At 40.2% G+C, this 18,427-nt stretch overlaps 1 long non-coding RNA gene across 1 annotated transcript in view; it reads right to left on the bottom strand.

The window, feature by feature from the left end:
* The window catches only part of LOC123608887, a 65,200-nt gene extending 47,629 nt beyond the window's left edge, over window positions 1–17,571 (bottom strand). The window contains exons 1-3 of the long non-coding RNA XR_006717498.1: window positions 17,310–17,571; window positions 9,396–9,482; window positions 85–171 (exon numbers count right to left, since the gene is read on the bottom strand). This is a non-coding gene — a long non-coding RNA (uncharacterized LOC123608887). The remainder of the gene's footprint in view (window positions 1–84; window positions 172–9,395; window positions 9,483–17,309) is intronic.
* Between the last annotated feature and the right edge of the window lie 856 nt (window positions 17,572–18,427).

The raw sequence follows: 18,427 nt of genomic DNA on the forward strand, positions 1-18,427 counted from the left end.
TTTTCAATATGTTTTCTGTCAAGAGGAACTAGATGAAGGACAGCAAAACAAAGTACAAGAATCATAGTTAACGTACTGGATTACCTTCTGTGCCACATCTTCCCAGGATCCATTTCACCAGAGAGGAGCCACAGACTTCAACAGTAGGATCTAAGAAGTTCTGTGAGACTCCTGTGAACAATGACATAAGGATTTTATTAAAATACAAGGCTTATCAACGTTCTGCCATTCACTTGTGGGAGGCTCCACCTGGCTCCTGAACACCCAAGAGGTGTCACGGAAGGTTCATAACTCGCTCATTACTGGGGTAGGAGCCACCCCTGAAAACAAGGATGTCAGATTCCTCATCCTCACGTACTGCTTCCATATAGCACCTAGACTTTCTCAAGCATTTTGATGACTATCTCCACAAGTGCTGGAAATTCAGATACCTCCTGAAGCAAGACAAACCACGTCCTCTCTATTTTATGTTGTGACCTTTACTTCTTCAACTGGCCTCCATTCTATGCAACTCGGCTCCCCTCATCTTTGGTCCTTTCAGTCTGTGCCTTTCCTAACTTTTTGGGGTTCAGAACAAGCCACGTTTTTATCATCTACTAAATCTACTTTTGACTGGATCAACATTTAATGGGCTATTCTACGCATTTCATTTTTTTAAATTTTTACGTTTGATGTGATCTAACAGGCATCAGTGGCATCTTACCTGAGGCACTGTACTTAAAAATAGAGAAAAATGATAGAGAGGCAGTTAAATCTTTCAGAGTTCTTCTCTTTCCGATATGGAATTAGCATAAATATCTGCTTACTTTAAAGAAGGTGTCTAAAGACCTTTGCATAATTGAGGGACACAATGCATCAGGCATCCCTCCTGACTAGCCACCTGTAGAAATTGTTAGGATACATCACTAAGCCAGAATCTATCCATGTTACTGACCTTACTTTTTTTTTTTTATTTTGTTTAACGTTTATTCATTTTTTGAGAGACAGAGAGAGACACAGCGTGGGTGGGGAGGGACAGAGAGAGAGGGGGACACAGAATCTGAAGCAGGCTCCAGGCTCTGAGCTGTCAGCACAGAGCTTGACGCGTGGCTCAAACTCATGGATGACGAGATCATGACCTGAGCCGAAGTCAGACACCCAACCGACTTAGCCACCCAGGCGCCCCTTACTGCCCTTACTTTAAGTTTTGATAAATAATGCTGATATCATATTTACTGAAATTTGCAGATTTCCCCTGACATTAAAGTACTTGATGATGGATTTACAGTGCCCTGATTAATTGCTAAAACTACCATCAGTTTGTCAAGTGTTGACAGTGATCAAACAACTCTGCTTTGCAACCATACTAAATAAAAGACAAATGCTAAGCTTAATTAGAATTATAATGCTTTTCAATTTTATGAACGGAATGATGTCGTATAGCTTTATTTTGTAGGTGAAGTTTGAAATTAGTGTTTAAAAAGATTTGTTGAGGTTTCACTTATGGGAAGCCTTAAAAAAGTTTTTTTTTTAATGGGAATGCAAGCTGGTGCAGCCACTCTGGAAAACAGTATGGAGGTTCCTCAAAAAACTAGAAACAGAATTACCCTACGACCCAGCAATTGCACTACTAGGCATTTACCCACGAGATACAGGTGTGCTGTTTGGAAGGGACACATGCACCCCCATGTTTATAGCAGCACTATCAACAATAGCCAAAGTATGGAAAGAGCCCAAATGTCCATCGATGGATAAATGGATAAAGAAGATGTGTATATATATATATATATATATATATATATATATATATATATACATATATGTGTATACATATATGTGTATACATATATGTGTATACATACACACACACACACACACACACACACACACACAATGGAGTATTACTCGGCAATCAAAAAGAATGAAATCTTGCCATTTACAACTACATGGATGGAACTGGAGGGTATTATGCTAAGTGAAATTAGTCAGTCAGAGAAAGACAAAAATCATATGACGTCACTCATATGAGGACTTTAAGAGACAAAACAGATGAACATAAGGGAAGGGAAACAAAAATAATACAAAAATGGGGAGGGGGACAAAACAGAAGAGACTCATAAATATGGAGAACAAACTGAGGGTTACTGGAGGGGTTGTGGGAGGGGGGATGGGCTAAATGGGTAAGGGGCACCAAGAAATCTACTCCTGAAATCATTGTTTCATTATATGCTAACTAATTTGGATGTAAATTTAAAAAAAAAGACATCAGTGTGGATAATAAGCTAATACGTAAGTATGAATATCGTGTATCTAATTTAAAAATAAACAGGATATACAAAACTGAAAAAAAAATTTTAATATTTATTTATTTTTGAGAGAGAGACAGACTGTGAGTGAGGGAAGGGTAGAGAGAGAGGGAGGCACAGAATCCGAAGCAGGCTCCAGGCTCTGTGCCTTCAGCAGAGAGCCCAATGCGGGGCTCGAACCCACAAACCAGACCTGAGCTGAAGTTGGATGCTTAACCAACGGAGCCACCCAGGCGTCCCACTTATGCGAAGCCTTTAAAGAAACATTAGGTTAAAAATAAATCTTCTCAGGGGCAGTTGACCTCTCGGTTGACTCTTGATTTCAGCTCAGGTCACAATCTGACAGTTTGTGGGTTCGAGCCCCACGTCGGGCTCTGCGGGGATAGTGCAGAGCCTGCTTGGGATTCTCTCTCTCTCTCTGCTCCTCCCACTAGCTCTTTCTCTCTCTCAAAAATGAATAATAAATAAACATTACAAAATAAATCTCCTGAAATTCTATCAACATACATATTACTCACTTTGAACATGAATTAAATTTGAGAAATTTTAACCTTATAAGAGTCTATTTTTCCAATTTCTTGTGATGCAGACTTATGGAATTATGTTATATTTCTTTCACTCAGATTCATTATTCAACTTGAAGTTACCTTTAAGAGAGAGACCCAGCGACAAGAGTGAGACTGTAGGAAGAAGCTGAATTTTGGGGGAGTGGGACCAATCAGAAGTCTTGGTTTCTGATCTTTATTCTGTTACTAACCAGTTAAATTTGTAGGCAAATCACCTACTATTTCTGGCCTTTGATCCTATAGTAACCCATTTACAAACAACAGGGACTATAATGTACAGCATGCTACCTATAGTTAATAACGCGTTAAGAGACTAAATCTTAAATGGCCTCATCACACACACAAAAAATTTCATTACCATGTATGGTGACAGATGGTAACTAGACTTATTATGGTGATCATTTTGTAGTCTACAAATATTGAATCATCATGTTGTACACATGAAACTAATATGTTATACCTCAGTAAAAAAAGAAATAGAAAATAAAACAATCAGAGAAAGATAAAACAATAGATTGTCTCGGAATAATTTGCACAACATATAATGAAGACATCTCTAACTCTATACCTAAGGATGTAAAGGAGACCTGAAAACAGAGACATGTGATGTTCCTGAAGGGTAAAGTCAATATTATAAAAAATGTCAATTTTACACAAATTGATTTTCAATTTGTATAACTTTACATAATCCCATCAAATATTTAGAGAGAAAATGTTTCTGGAATTAAAAGGTTGTTTCCAAATTTCATTTGGAAGAATAAATGACTAAGAAAGTTGACTTTTTAAAACAAATGAACAAATATCCCTACCAGATATCAAAATACATTACAAAGTTATACTAATTTAAAAAACAGGGGTGCCTGGATGGTGCAGTCAGTTGAGCATCTGACTCTTGACGTCAGCTCAGGTCATGATCTCAAAGGTTCATGAGATCGAGCCCCACATCGGGCTCTGCACTGACACCGTGGAGCCTGCTTGGGATTCTCTGCCTCCCTCTCTCTCTGTCCCTCCCCTGCCTCACACTACCTTTCAAAATAAGTTCCAATTGAATTAATAATCATAACATTTTTAAAAATATAACAAACACGAGAAAAATATATATGTAATTTTAAGGCAGCAAAGTCATTCCTAAATAAGACAGAAGACCCAGAAGCCATAAGGAAAACAACAGACAGAAACTAAACTTTTATGCACAACAAAAGGCCACACACTAAGTTAAAAGAGGTGACAGACTGGAAGAAAATATCTGCAACATATAACAGTAAGGAGGTGGGGCACCTGGGTGGCTCAGTGAGTTAACCATCCCATGCTTGATTTCAGCTCAGGCCATGATCTCACGGGTTCATGAGTTTGAACCCTGTTATCAGGCTCTGCGCTCACAGTACGGAGTCTGCTTGGGATTCTCTCTCTGCCCTTCTCCCAACTGCATACATGTGCTCTCTCTATATATATCTAAAAATAAATAAACTTAAACAGAAAGGGGGTAAATTGCTATCATATGTAAAGAGTATAAAGCTCCTTCAAATCAAAAATAAAAAGACAGTCTGATATAATTAGGTAAAAGAGTAAGAATGAGGAAAAGAAAAAAAAATGATAAAAAAGGTGAAACAACACTGATCTTACTAGTTATTTCCCATCAAATTACAAAACACCGAACAACCGATATTATGCAGTTTTCACAAGGAAATGGGGAACCAGGCATTTTCATCACTGCTCATCTGACTATAAACAATCACATTTTTGTAGGTCAATTCAGCGACATCATCAATATGCTATAGATTCTGATAACAAATCATAACCTTTGATGAAACAATATTACTTTGACAATCCGTCCTGCAAAAATACCTACACATCTGGACAAATGTATATATGAGTATTAATAATAGAGAAAAATTTAAAACAGCTTACATATTCATCCGTAGGAAGAATTACTAAATACATTTTAAAAGTTCTATATGAACTCTGAAACGTGATGTGGTGGCTAAGAAGAATGACGTTTTTTCTTGGGCCGCCTGGGTGGCTCAGTTGGTTGAGCATCTACTCTTGATTTTGGCTCAGGTCATGATCCCGGGGTCTTGGGATCTACCCCTATGTGGGGCTCTGCACTGAGCACAGAGCCTGCGTAAGATTCTCTCTCTCTCTCTCTCTCTCTCTCTCTCCCCCTCCACCCACTCCCTTGCTCTCTCTCTCTCTCTTTAAAAAAAAAAAAAATGAGGTTTTTCTATTTGTACTCTTAGGGGAATTCTTCAAGATACGAAGTTTTAAAAAGAAGCCACAAAATAGAATACAAAGACTATACAGAATAATTTCATTCACGGTACTTGTAAAACTCATGTACGTATCTGTGTGTGAGCATGAAAATGAACAGGAAAAAAAGCTCAGAAAGATACAGCACGACCAGCTAACAGAAGGTAGAGGAATTTCTAAAAGAAGGAATAATGAAAGGGAATATTTATATTCTTTTGCTTGTTAAAAATTATAGCAAGCAGGTATACCTTTTCTCATTAAAAATTTTTATGGATGTTATGCTAAGTGACATAAGTCATACAGAGAAAGACAGATACCATATGTTTTCACTCTTATGTGGATCCTGAGAAACTTAACAGAAGACCATGGGGGAGGGGAAGGGAAAAAAAAGTTAGAGAGGGAGGGAGCCAAACCGTAAGAGACTCTTAAAAACTGAGAATAAACTGAGGGTTGATGGGGGGTGGGAGGGAGGGGAGGGTGGGTGATGGGCATTGAGGAGGGCACCTGTTGGGATGAGCGCTGGGTGTTGTATGGAAACCAATTTGACAATAAATTTCATATTAAAAAAAATTTTTATGGAAAAATAGGAATTACCAAGTGTAGTATTTTTATTAACATAGCTCCCACCTTATGCAGAGCTACTTGGTCATATATTAAACCTGCAGTTACAAAGTCTAGAGTTTTCTTCTGTGACACATTCATTTCTTTTCCTTATTTTTCATATTTATGTGAATAGCTCTAGTTTTTATAAGGTTAAACTAATACAGAAGCTTAACTTCTAATACTGAAACGTATAATACTGAGTACAGGCTTCACCTAAAAGGCTGTATTCCTTCCTAGAGGAAACAACAGCTCCAGAAGGCCACTACTGCTATGACACCTTCGGGACAGCCATGCTCTGGGCTGGACATCAACCCTGAATCACGTGACACTAGTGCCTCTGCAATACAGGGAACAAGATTTGAAACTGACATCCAATCTTCTACGAATTCCAAGGTTGTTGCTCTGTAAGGGAAAGGGAATGTTTAAACCCAGTTACCAGGCCTCTGAGATCACTTTTTGCTACGTATTTGCAGGGCACTCTAGGGAAAATTGCTTCACCTTCCCCGGCCTCGGTATCTCTCCCATCATTGAAATGATATCAACGCTGACCTCACAGAGCTTGGACCCAAAGCTAAGTGTATTTGATTCCAGAACTCTTAACTGCTCCACTAGACAGAGCCCTGCCTCCGGCCATATTCACACATTTCACATTTTGTAATCATGATGACAGTCATAATCACTGTGAGGATTACAATTGTTGAAAATTATCTTTTTAATATTTTTTTTCTCAAGATTGGAAGAAAAAACATGCAAAAATAAAATTTGCATAAGGATAACAAAATATTGCCCAAAGAAATCCAGGGTACAAATAAAGTTAACAGATTGCTGCTAACAAGACTTTTAATTGGCTCTCAGGGAAAAAAAAAAGGAGTGAGACAGAGAACCTGAAGAAAGCTCATTATTCTTTCTGGACTTCTATGAGGACGGTGGGATTTAAAAAAGTCTAATGGTGCATATTTTTCTAATTGTCCTTTACCCTGACTTTCTCTGCTGGCTTTCCCAACAAAGACCAGATGAGATGTCCAAGGAGAGAGGACAAAACAACCACTTATATTAAACAACTCCGGTTTGTAGGATATTTAAGGAAAAGCATAGATTAAGAAAAGATAGAAGGAAAGCAAAACGTGGGGATATGGCATTTGCTTAATCATGTAGAAGTCTAAACATTAATTAAAATTGACATTAATTAAGAAATATAATCCCACTTGCTTCATGAGAGCCGTTGGCTGGCTGGAAGAAAAAGACAACTACTCACATGGAATCGCCCATTCTACTACAGGCCTTCTAGGGCCTTCTGTAGTCTCTTGTCAGCTTCTCCCTTTGGGAATTCTGGGAATTCTCCCTTGGGAAATCTGCCCAAGGGAGAGGTTGAGAAATGGCGGGTTCACTGCAAATCCTTACTTTACAAATAAGTACTTAATAACTGTTCTGCTGATAGATGCTTTGATTATTTATTTTACTTCCAAATCGATTCAGGGTTTTTTTTACCAAATCCCCTTTTTCCAAGATGAAAAGAAAACCCAGTATTTATTGAGAGCTTACTTACTAGGTGCCACCTCTGTTACATGTGTTACCTCAGAATATTCATTGTCTCTCCTATTTTTGTTCAAATCTCAACAGAAAACTTCTTACAAAGCATACCTTAAAACAACGATGATAATAATACATTATCTTAACAACTCTTTAAGAGAGGAATTTTGATCCACATCTTACAAAGGAGGAAACTTGGGTTCAGGAAACTGAGTCAACTGTGGAAGGTCACAACATAGCTACCAACAGAACCTGAAATTGAACTCTTGTCCTCACATCCTGTAGTCCTGCTACGCCACAGCTGTTTCATGCTGGGAGTGGTAAATTCTCTAAAGACAAGTAGTAATTTTAGAAACAGCCAAAGGCGCGGTGAATAAACCTGTATTTTGAAACTTAATTGAATACTGAAATGTTTAATGTACCTAGAAGGTGTTAGTGTTATTAAAGTCAGTGATCAAAGTGGGTGATAGAGTATAGTAATAAAAATCATCATCCTACAGTATAATTATGAAGTATTAAGACAGAGTTAGTTTCTCATGTGGCTTATAAGGTCCACCCCAAAGAGAAATTTTCCCCAGACTGATTTGAAGATTGGCATTGGTCTGATGGCTTCTGATAAAGTGATAAAGTGAACTGCTTGTTCCTATAAGTGCTAATACAATGACAACGGAAATCAATATTTTAAAATTTTTTTTCAATGTTTATTTATTTTTGAGAGAGAGAGAGAGAGAGAGAGAGAGAGAGAGACAGAGTGTGAGCGGGGGAGGGGAGAGAAAGAGGGAGACAGAACCCGAAGCAGGCTCCAGGTTCTGAGCTGTCAGCACAGAGCCTGACGCGAGGCTCGGATGCATGGACCGCAAGATCATGACCTGAGTCGAAGCTGGACGCTCAACCCACTGAGCCACCCAGGTGCCCCTGGAAATCAATATTCTTAACTTCATATTTTATCCTGTTTATGCATAACCATACACTCATAATTATATTATATATTATAATATATAATGTACTATATAAACAGTATCTTATATAACATATATGTGTGTATATAATATGCAATATAATACATAACCATACAATGACATTAACTACATTTTAATATGTTTCATGAAATAGTCCTGACAACTAATTAAGGGCTTAATAAGTTCTTAAATAAGAATTAAATGAAAAAATACGGAAAAAACAATATAGGCAGATATTTGCCTATATTCTGTCAAGTTTTTACTGTTTTCCCTTACTAAATTGAATGAGTATTTTGATTGTGTCAATAAAAAGACAAATTGAAAATCAAATTATTTTTTAAAGAGTAGTGACAATGTCTACATTAAAAACATTTTTTTAAAAAGGGGAGCCTGGGTGGCTCAGTCAGTTGAGCATCCAACTTCAGCTCAGGTCGGATTTCCCAGCTCCTGAGTTTAAGCCCTGCGTCAGGCTCTGGGCTGACAGCTCAGAGCCTGGAGCCTGCTTTGATTTCTGTGTCTCTCTGTCTCTCTGCCCCTCCCCTACTCACACTCTGTCTCTCTCTCCCTCAAAAATAAATAAACATCAAAAAATAAAGTAATGACAATATCTACAATATAACAGTTCTTTGTTTGCTTATTATGGGGTACTCTCAAAACATCACAATGATAATAATACAGATTTTGTAACTTCAAAAGTCACAGATATTTTTTGCATCTGGTGAAAAGAATATAAAACAAATGTAGAGAAAATCACTATGTGTTTTAGTCAATTAATGGACAGTGTATAGTTTAAACTCACTAGAAATACTTAGGACATTTAAAGTACAGTGGGAAAAAAACAAGAGGCCCAGCCAAAAAAAAGTGTTAGTATGAGAAAATGAAATGCTGAGAACATGAAAAAATATTTTGAGGGGCGCCTGGGTGGCTCAGTCGGTTGGGCATCCGACTTCGGCTCAGGTCACGATCTCGCGGTCTGTGAGTTCGAGCCCCGCGTCGGGCTCTGTGCTGACAGCTCAGTACCTGGAGCCTGTTTCGGATTCCGTGTCTCCCTCTCTCTCTGCCCCTCCCCCATTCATGCTGTCTCTCCCTGTCTCAAAAATAAATAAACGTTAAAAAAAAGAAAAAAAAAAAAAGAAAAAATATTTTGATCAAGAAGAAAAAACCTGTCTTATCTACACAATCGGGAGGAAATGTCTATTACTTACCAATTGCTATTTTTCTTCTCTACCTCTTGGGTGACATTTTGCCCCTCCCGGTGCAACTACTGCTGTAGCTGAGTCAAATGCACAAACCTGGAAAAGGACATAGAAAGTTCAAAATTACGATTCTCTCCTCAGCAGAAAGGGAGATCAGTTCACACTCCCCTTGAGACCTGCTCCTTTTTAACGCCTAAGGAAAGAAGCTGGTAGAGAACTGGTTTCTTAAATTGTTTGAAATTATGAAGTATCATTAAGTTCTTCAATCTTCTCTCTATAAAGTACATTAAATGGGGCTATACTAAGATCTTGTAATTACTAGTTCTTTGCCAGGAGGCAGATAAAACAATTGTAAGGGACAGTTTAATATATTGCTACTCAGTGACCCAAACTAGCCTCTGCCTAGAGATTATAGGGACATGCGGCGCCTGGGTGTCTCAGTTGGTTAAGCATCCCACTTCGGCTCAGGTCATGATCTCGTGGTCTGTGAGTTCCAGCCCCAAGTCGGGCTCTGTGCTGACAGCTCGGAGCCTGGAGCCTGCTTCGGATTCTGTGTCTCCCTCTCTCCTTGCCTCTCCCCCACTCACACTCTATCTTTCTGTCTCCCTCAAAAATAAATAAACATTAAAAAATTTTTAAAAAGAGATTATATGGACAGCATCTTGCCGATTTTTGATCACGGGAGCTACAGGGGAGATGACTGTGGCATAGAAGGCCCTGGAGCAGGCAGAGACTACCAATGAGGTAATTCAGACAAAAGAATCAAGAACCTTGAGCTTTGATTTTAGTTTGAAACGGAGAAGGGAGAAAATACCAAAGATGTTTGAAAGAAAAAAAAGCAACATAACTTGACAAGAATGATCCATGAGGTGTTCTGGGCTACAGTAAATCATAGAGAGAATTCCAGTCCTCTCTTTGCTATTTAACTATTTTTATATTTTGCAAAGTCAAATCAATGGAAATTTGAGTGGGAGAAAAGGCAACACAAGGGATCACGTGTTTAAAAAGATGGGAAAGAAAGATGGTGGCTGGGGAAAGACAGGTTTACAGGTTGCCCAAACGAGCAAAAATGTCAAGCTTTTAGTTTGTTGGGTAATTTTTTGTTTTAGTTTTTACTTCTTTTTTTTAATTTTTTTTTTAACATTTATTCATTTTTGAGAGTGAGAAAGACAGAGCATGAGTGGGGGAGGGGCAGAGAGAGAGGGAGACACAGAATCTGAAGCAGGATCCAGGCTCTGAGCTGTCAGCACAGAGCCCGACGCAGGGCTCGAACTCACGGACTGCGAGATCATGACCTGAGCCAAAGTCAGACACTAACCCAACTAAGCCACCTAGGCGCCCCTGTTTTAGTTTTTATTTCTAATTGGTAGTAGAGTGTTTAGCCATACTGAACCCTTCTGAGGTCTTATATCTGGTTCTGTTCTTTGCCTGGAAAATGTGGGAGAGGAATGATTCAAAAATGCCTCCAAGAAACCTAACGAAATTCTTTCAGAACATGATGCTAATTTGGATGGGAAAATGATAACCTCAATTTGAGGCGGGGGTAAGAAATATACACAAGGCAATGCCCAGCTCAGTAAGGAAGCAGCAGAAAATGAAGATCTGGGATTTGCGTTAGCTGTTAGGACAGGAAATGCTGACTGTAGTCTCATCGGCATAGAAGCAGTATTTGAAGCAATGAGAATAAAACTCAAAATCGATTGCAAACATGCCGTGACTATCTTTTTTATTAAATATCAAAGTGGGATAGGAGTAGAAGGCATATGCCCCTCGAGGGCAGAGACAGCAGGATGGGGCAGTGAGAAAGTCGACCCATCCCTGCAGACCACAGGCACTGGCTGATCTGGCCAGTTAAAGACAGGACTTCAAGCAAATTATGTAACTCTCTTATAAGAGGGGATTAACTTAATTGGTATTTGAATTTACTGTAGGTATTAAATGAAATAATATATGCAAAACTGCTTTAACTTTAAAAATTTACACCTACAACCAAATTGTAAATCAAATTCCAACTGTGTCCTTAATGGAAGAATGCCTCATTGTCATCACCCCTCCATTTCCTGCTGAGATTCCCTTCCTTCCCAGGCACCCTTACCATCTTCCCAGAGCGGCACTGTGAAGGTCTGTCTGTACCCTCTCACCTCTAATCTCATGTCCCAGCCACACGTCTCATGTGGATTTCCTTCCCAACTGTAACTTCCTCTCTGTAGTCCGACACACTCTTTTACCTACATTCCGAGTGACTTCACTCCCTTAAGCAGCACACACTTTTGTCCCTAGGGAAGGTAGAGGTAAATTCTGGGTGCAACCTAACCATGTTTTTATTCAATTACACACAATCTAATTTGTGGTGACTGTATTCTGGATAAAGTTACCAAGTATGTTTCCAGGGTCAAGAATCTGACCTGAGATTCTGTGTGTGTGTGTGTGTGTGTGTGTGTGTGTGTGTGTGTGTTTCTTTAAATGCAAATTCTCATTTGATGGATGTGGCCCTAGATACTTCTCTCGGGATACATAAATAAAGTTTCATATTCTTTGGTTAATTTTTGGTGTCTCGGGCATTTTTGTAGCCTCCAAGAGAACTGGAAACGTCCCATAAAATTCTTATTCTCTCTAAGGCAGCATGGTATCCAGGGAAACAGTGTCACAGGCTTTGGAACTACCAAGAGCTGGATACAGAACCCAGCCCAGACCACTTATGAGCAGCAAAAACTCCAGCCTGTTATGTAACGCCTGGAGGACTTGGTTTGGAATACAATGGAAATAATGGTTTCTACCTTGTAAGATTACCTTGGGGATTCAATAAGGCAGAGTAGGCAAAGCACTATGCAGTGCCTGGTATAAAGTAGATACTTAATAACTATCTGTTGAACAAACGAGTGTCAGTGACCTTCTCAGTCAGCCCATCCGAAAGCCTAACAGTATGCTGAACATACTTGAAAGATCCATCCAACTGGAGCAGACCTAACAGGTCTGGTTTAGCAGCAGCTTAATAAAAACTTGTCCATTTACAGATTGCAACAAGTGATTTATAAAGGTTAAACGTACCCTTTTTTAAAAAAAACACGACATTATCGTTTGGAATAAAAATAAATGTTTGATATAACTCTATACTTTAATTTCAAGAAACACACAGTTCAAGTATCTCACTCTAGGCAGGAAGTTAATCTACTTTTTAATATCAGAAAGTATTTATGGCTTTCAAATAACAATGAAAAATTATGCTTTGCATGGTTCCTACACTATCACGCCTGAAAAGTCGACTTTTTTCCATATGAATTTTATACTGTCACTTCTGGTCAGCCAATTAATTAGGTAATTCTGTAAGACTAGGAACCTGATCTTTTTAATGTAAACTTTGATTGCTCTCTGTTAGTTGTCTGTTACCTTTGGAAACAAAGAGGAGATGGTAATTATCTCCCTCTCCCAACTCTGTTCTTTCATGAGATGATCTGGAAAGTTTTCGGCCTACCCCTGGAGAGTAAATATTACAAATTCTAGGAAATGCTACTGTAGAAAAGCTTTGACTGAGAATTTCTGGAGAAAACTTTTCCTTTAAAGTTTTAATTTTTCCTGCTTTTTGTTTACCCTTCTATAATCTAGAATGTATCCCACCCTTTGGTAACCTTTTCAAATATAAAATCTTATGCTAATTGAACTGAGAGGCCTGAAGAGCAGTGACTAAAAATATACTCACACTTATAGTGGTTTTGTAATAATCACCTATGTATCTGGAAGGCATTCAACATTCCAGAAACTTCATTCCTATTGTACAGATGTTAGTCCTTGAGTCTCCAGATCAGATAACCAGTGACACTGATGTTTCCTGACTATGCAAGAATCTTTCTATTTGAGTGGTATTGGACAGTTAATAAGGAGCACTAAAACAAAGCCTAAAGTTAAAGAAAGTTTCAGTATTCGGTACCAATGAAAAAAATTAATAAAGCTCCTACTACATACAAAAATGGTTGGTCCCACTGCAATGTTACAACCAATTGAGACCTTATGAGAGTCCTAAAATCAGACACCCCTCAATAGACAATGGCTAACACACTAGCGGTATTTCACTTTTCAAATTTGCTGAGCATCAATTTCCAAATCTGTAAAATGGAGATAACAATATGAGTCCATGGGGTTTGTAGTTAGAGTGAAACACAAGCCTAGCATAGGCTCACACAGTGCAGTGCCTGGCACACAGTAAATTCTCTTCCCTTTCTCTTTAAGTTTATACACATCTGCATGAAATCATATAGGATTAACCGTAATGGAGCATTATGAGCTCTGAGTCATTTTAATCCATATTTTACTTCTGTGCAGCTATTGACTGTCTGGGTGCAACACAATTTGGACATAGGTTGAGAAAGTGAATGGCTGGTGATTTTAAAGAGGATTGTAATGGACACTATCGTTCGGTTAAATCATCATATGAGAAAGCTTGATATGCTGATGAGGCATCAGTAGGATTTATCAACCTCAAATGGGCACTCATGATTGCTCTGAAATCTTACTGTGCCCCCAAATCTCAATCCTATGTTTCCCAATCATCATTCCATACCTTCTGTAACACAATTAAACTCCAACTCTCCCTCACTCTTAGCTAATGACTCCAAGGACAAACAGAAACCATCAGAAGGGAATTCTCCCATTTTTCCTTCTAGTAAATCTGTAGCCATCCTCTTCTTTCCCTTTTTAAGGAAAGGAACAGGGTCTCTCAAAAGCCAGTTTCTCAGCATGTGCCCTATATCTCCATCCCCTCCTGTATTCTTAGGGAACCTCATCCCATTCATTACTCCTTTTCTCGCTTATATCTTGCATATATCTACCTATAGTAGAAAGGTCTACTGCATTAATTTCCGGAGCAGTCAACTTTGCTCTAATATCTTCCATTCAAGACAACACAACCCAAAACAAAAAAGCAGTATACCATCCCTTTCTAGCTACTACCCTGTCTCTCCACACTCTACCCCGTCGAATTTCATAAAGAAAGGGCCATTTATGCTGTCATCTTCTTCACCTACCATTTACTTGTCAACACTGAATCGGGATTCCATTCTCAACATACCGTAAAAGCTTCTCTGGGGTCTGTTACTCATAACGTCTGTATTCTGTACACAGAATTCTGTTCTAAAGCCGGCAACATCCAATGGAAACTTTTCAGTCTTTATTTTATTTGACTTCTCACCAGTATTTTACAAAACTAACCACTACTCTTTGAAACACAATCTCCATTGATTTTTTCCTGACGCCACATTTTCCTGGTTTTCTGTCTACTCCTTGGGGGTTCCTTCGCAGTCTTCTTTGCCAGCTAGGCTCTTTTTCTACCCAATCTCTCTCTTTCTCTCTCTCTTTTTTTTTTCTATTCATTGTTTTATTATTTTATTTTATGTTATACTATCAAATTCTTTTTTTTTTTTTTTTTTTTTTTAGCTCTTTTGAGATATAACTGGCTAATCTCTACCCAGCCTCTTAAAGAAGTTACTCAGGGTGTGATTCTGGAATCTCTTGCCTTTTGCGTGTTCCCAGACTTGACTTCAGAAAATATTTATATATGGAATGGCCACAAATCTATATATATTTATATTCCAAACCAGTCTTTGAGCTCCAGATTCTTATATCTGCACATTTAATTTTTCCACTAAGATGTTTTACGAGCATGTCAAAATATGTCCAAACTAATCACTTGAGCTTCCTTCCAAACCATTTGAACGCTTCCCTCCTCAGGAGCTTTGCTATTTTGTCCATCTGAACAAAAGTCTCCAACTCTTTACCTAAGTAATGCCTACTTTCCCTTAGGTTTCTACTTACATGTCACTGCTTTTTTTTTTTTTACATTAAAAAAAATGTTCATTTCTTTTTGAGAGAGAGCAGGGGAGGGGCAGAGAGACACATGACAGAGGATCCTAAGCAGGCTCTATACTGACAGCAGAAAGCTGGATATGGGGCTCAAACTCACAAACCATGAGATTGTGAACTGAGCCGGAGTTAGACGCTAAACCGACTGAGCCACCCAAATGCCCCTTCAGAATTTTTTTTTAATATGTTTTATTTTAGAGAGAGAGAGAGAGCACACACATGCGGGAGAGGGACGGGGCGGGGGGGGGGGGGGAGAGAGAGGGAGAGAGAGAGAGAGAGAGAGAGAGAGAGTCTTAAAGGGTCTCCACGCTCAGTGCCAAACCGGATGCAAGGCTCAATTCCAGGACCCTGGAATCATGACCTGAGCAAAAATCATGGAACACGAAGCCGTTCAACTGACTGAGCCACTCAAGTGTCCCTAAACGTCACTGTTTAAAAAAAAATTTTTTTTTTCAAAGTTTATTTATTTTTGGGACAGAGAGAGACAGAGCATGAATGGGGGAGGGGCAGAGAGAGAGGGAGACACAGAATCGGAAACAGGCTCCAGGCTCTGAGCCATCAGCCCAGAGCCCAACGCAGGGCTCGAACTCACGGACCGCGAGATCGTGACCTGGCTGAAGTCGGACGCTTAACCAACTGCGCCACCCAGGCGCCCCTAAACGTCACTGTTTTAAAAGGGCCTTCTTTAACTCTCCTAACTAAATTAGACTATCCTATAGCACCCTGCATCTCCCTTCAGAGCACATATGACCACTCACAGTTATAAACTGATTTGCAATCTCAGTGTTCGATTCTGCCATTTCCCTTACTTTTCTCTGGCTCCCCCCTCCTCACAACACTTCCATGCTTCTAACATTCCATATAATTTGCTTATTTATAGTTATGAAGTTTTGTTTTTCTCTCCACTCTGGCACGTAAGGTCCGTAAAGATTTCTTGTCTCTTTTGTTCCCTGATAAGTTCCAAATGTCCGGCACATGCTAGAAATTCAATAAATATCTGTTGAATGAATGAGAGACTATGTCTGCTTTGCTACTCACTATATTCCAAACTAATTAATTGCAGTGGAATTGAAGTTCATGTACTATAAAATCTAGGATGAAATATGGAGCACAACACCATAAACACAGTAGGATCTCATGCCCTGTGAATGAATGAAAGCTTTCGAATGAAAAAGGCATATTTAATTTGGAATCTAGACAACGGTCCTCTTTACCATTTTTTGTTTGTTTTAGCACACAATCTTGTCTTTTGTTCTCTTTCTCCACATTCTAAGAAGTTTTAAGAGATAATAATATGAGGCCAGAGCTCCATGAGAGGAAAGACCATGCCCTTGTACTTCTGGTGTCAGCTGATGTCTAGCCCTCTTCCTGGTACTTAGCAGCAGCTGAATAAATAAATAAAATCAGGAACCAATGAGGGGAACTACCCAGTGAATATGTGCCATCAGGTGAAGGCCAGACAGCACCAGGCAGCAGTGGAAGAAGCTGGAGACTTGGAATCAAGGGGGTGAGCTCCATTCCTGCTTCTATCTTCCGACAAAATCTGGCAACTTCCATAGGCCTGGTTTTTCACCTGGTGGGGGGATGAAACTAGACGATCTACTAAAATGTAAGCTCCCTGAGGCTAGGGACCGCATCTGTCCTGTTCACTGATGTGAAAACAACTAGATCGGTACGTGTGGCACAGAGTAAGACCCCCAAGAATTTGTGTAAATATCTCTAAACATTCCTTCCAGTGCTAACAATTTAAGGGAAAAATAACTTTGAGGTATTCTAAATAAATATTTCTTTTGCTAGAATCATATACAGATTACCATCATCTTAGAAATAAAGTGCCTAGTCCCTGGCGAAAAGAATACCAAAAAAAAAAAAAAAAAAAAAAAAAAAAAATACCTGTTTCCTCTCGGTGAGTTGGTTACGGGGATTTACCTGTTTCACATTTTCACCGTGCATTCTGGGGTTCTTTAATTATATTTAGATAAATAATCATATTTGTACACTTAGCGTTTGATCTGGAACCTTTAGCTCTGGGCGCGAGAACACCCAACTCCTGAGGGACTGTATACTCACAACTGTGCAACTTGTACTGGTTCCAGTCTTGCTGGCGGTCCTTCCCTGCCATTATGTAGTTTCCGAGGCAGGATGGGCTCTTGCCATTTCTCAGCCCTTTCCTTCCTCACCCATCCTCTGCCTTCACCCCTCTCTCCCATTCGAGGCTTTCCCCTTGGCTGGCCCGACGCAGGGAGAAGTCAGGAGAAACTGCCCCAGCGCTCAGCGCCCCGGGCAGCCGCAAACCGCCTCCCCCAGCCAGTTACTGCGGACCGCCGGCTCTCCGAACTACGCTCTACACGCGCTTTCGTATCGAAAGGAAATCGTGTTTTCTACCGTAAACTAGGGACCGCTGGTGGGGCGCGAATCTCTGCGTCTACACTTGTTTTCTAGCCCCGGAGCGGCTGCGGGAATTGATTGGTTCCCTCGCGCCCCAACGCTTGGGGTCCCCCCGCGCTACGCCTGGACCCCGCCCCCTCGCGCGGCCATCTGCTACGCTGTCTGTCTGACTGTCTCTCGCTCGGCCTCTCTTTCCCCTCCACCACTCCCTGACCACCCCCCCGGCTCCGCCCCTTTCCCCTCCCCCCGTCCGGGGCTCCGAATCTTTCGTGGCCGTTGCCAGGGAGACAAGCCGATACCAGGCAAATAGGCATTCGAGAAAGAAAAGGGGGGAAAGCTACACGGCAGTCTGGTAACAAAGGAGCAATAAAAGCAGCCCCCAAATGGAGGGCTGAGGACGCGTCTGCGAGAAAATCCGAAAGCGAGCTAGCAATCCCCCCAAGTTAAAACTAGGAGGGGGATGCAGAGGAAGGGGCATGATTCACGTTGGGGGTGGGGGCTAGCAACAACCTCAAATGAGCTTTTGGGAATCGCCTGGATGGTGGTTTTGGATCAGCCCAGCTGGGTTTTCAAGTTGGAACTCCGCTAATACAAGAAATTCGCGTCCACCTCGGCGGCTGGGGGCTTGGGCCAGGCCAGCGGGCTCCCTTAAGGGTGATAACATGTTTGGCAGGATACACTTCTACGGAAACGTCTTTGCATCAGCTCTGGGGAATATGACTTCGTGAGTGAATGATGCATCTGAAGGCAGTGGACAGTGAGAAGACGAAGCTTCGTGTAACGATGTACAGCTTGGTGAT

The sequence above is a fragment of the Leopardus geoffroyi genome, chromosome B2 (genome assembly GCF_018350155.1).
Source record: "Leopardus geoffroyi isolate Oge1 chromosome B2, O.geoffroyi_Oge1_pat1.0, whole genome shotgun sequence".
Lineage (NCBI taxonomy): Eukaryota > Metazoa > Chordata > Mammalia > Carnivora > Felidae > Leopardus > Leopardus geoffroyi.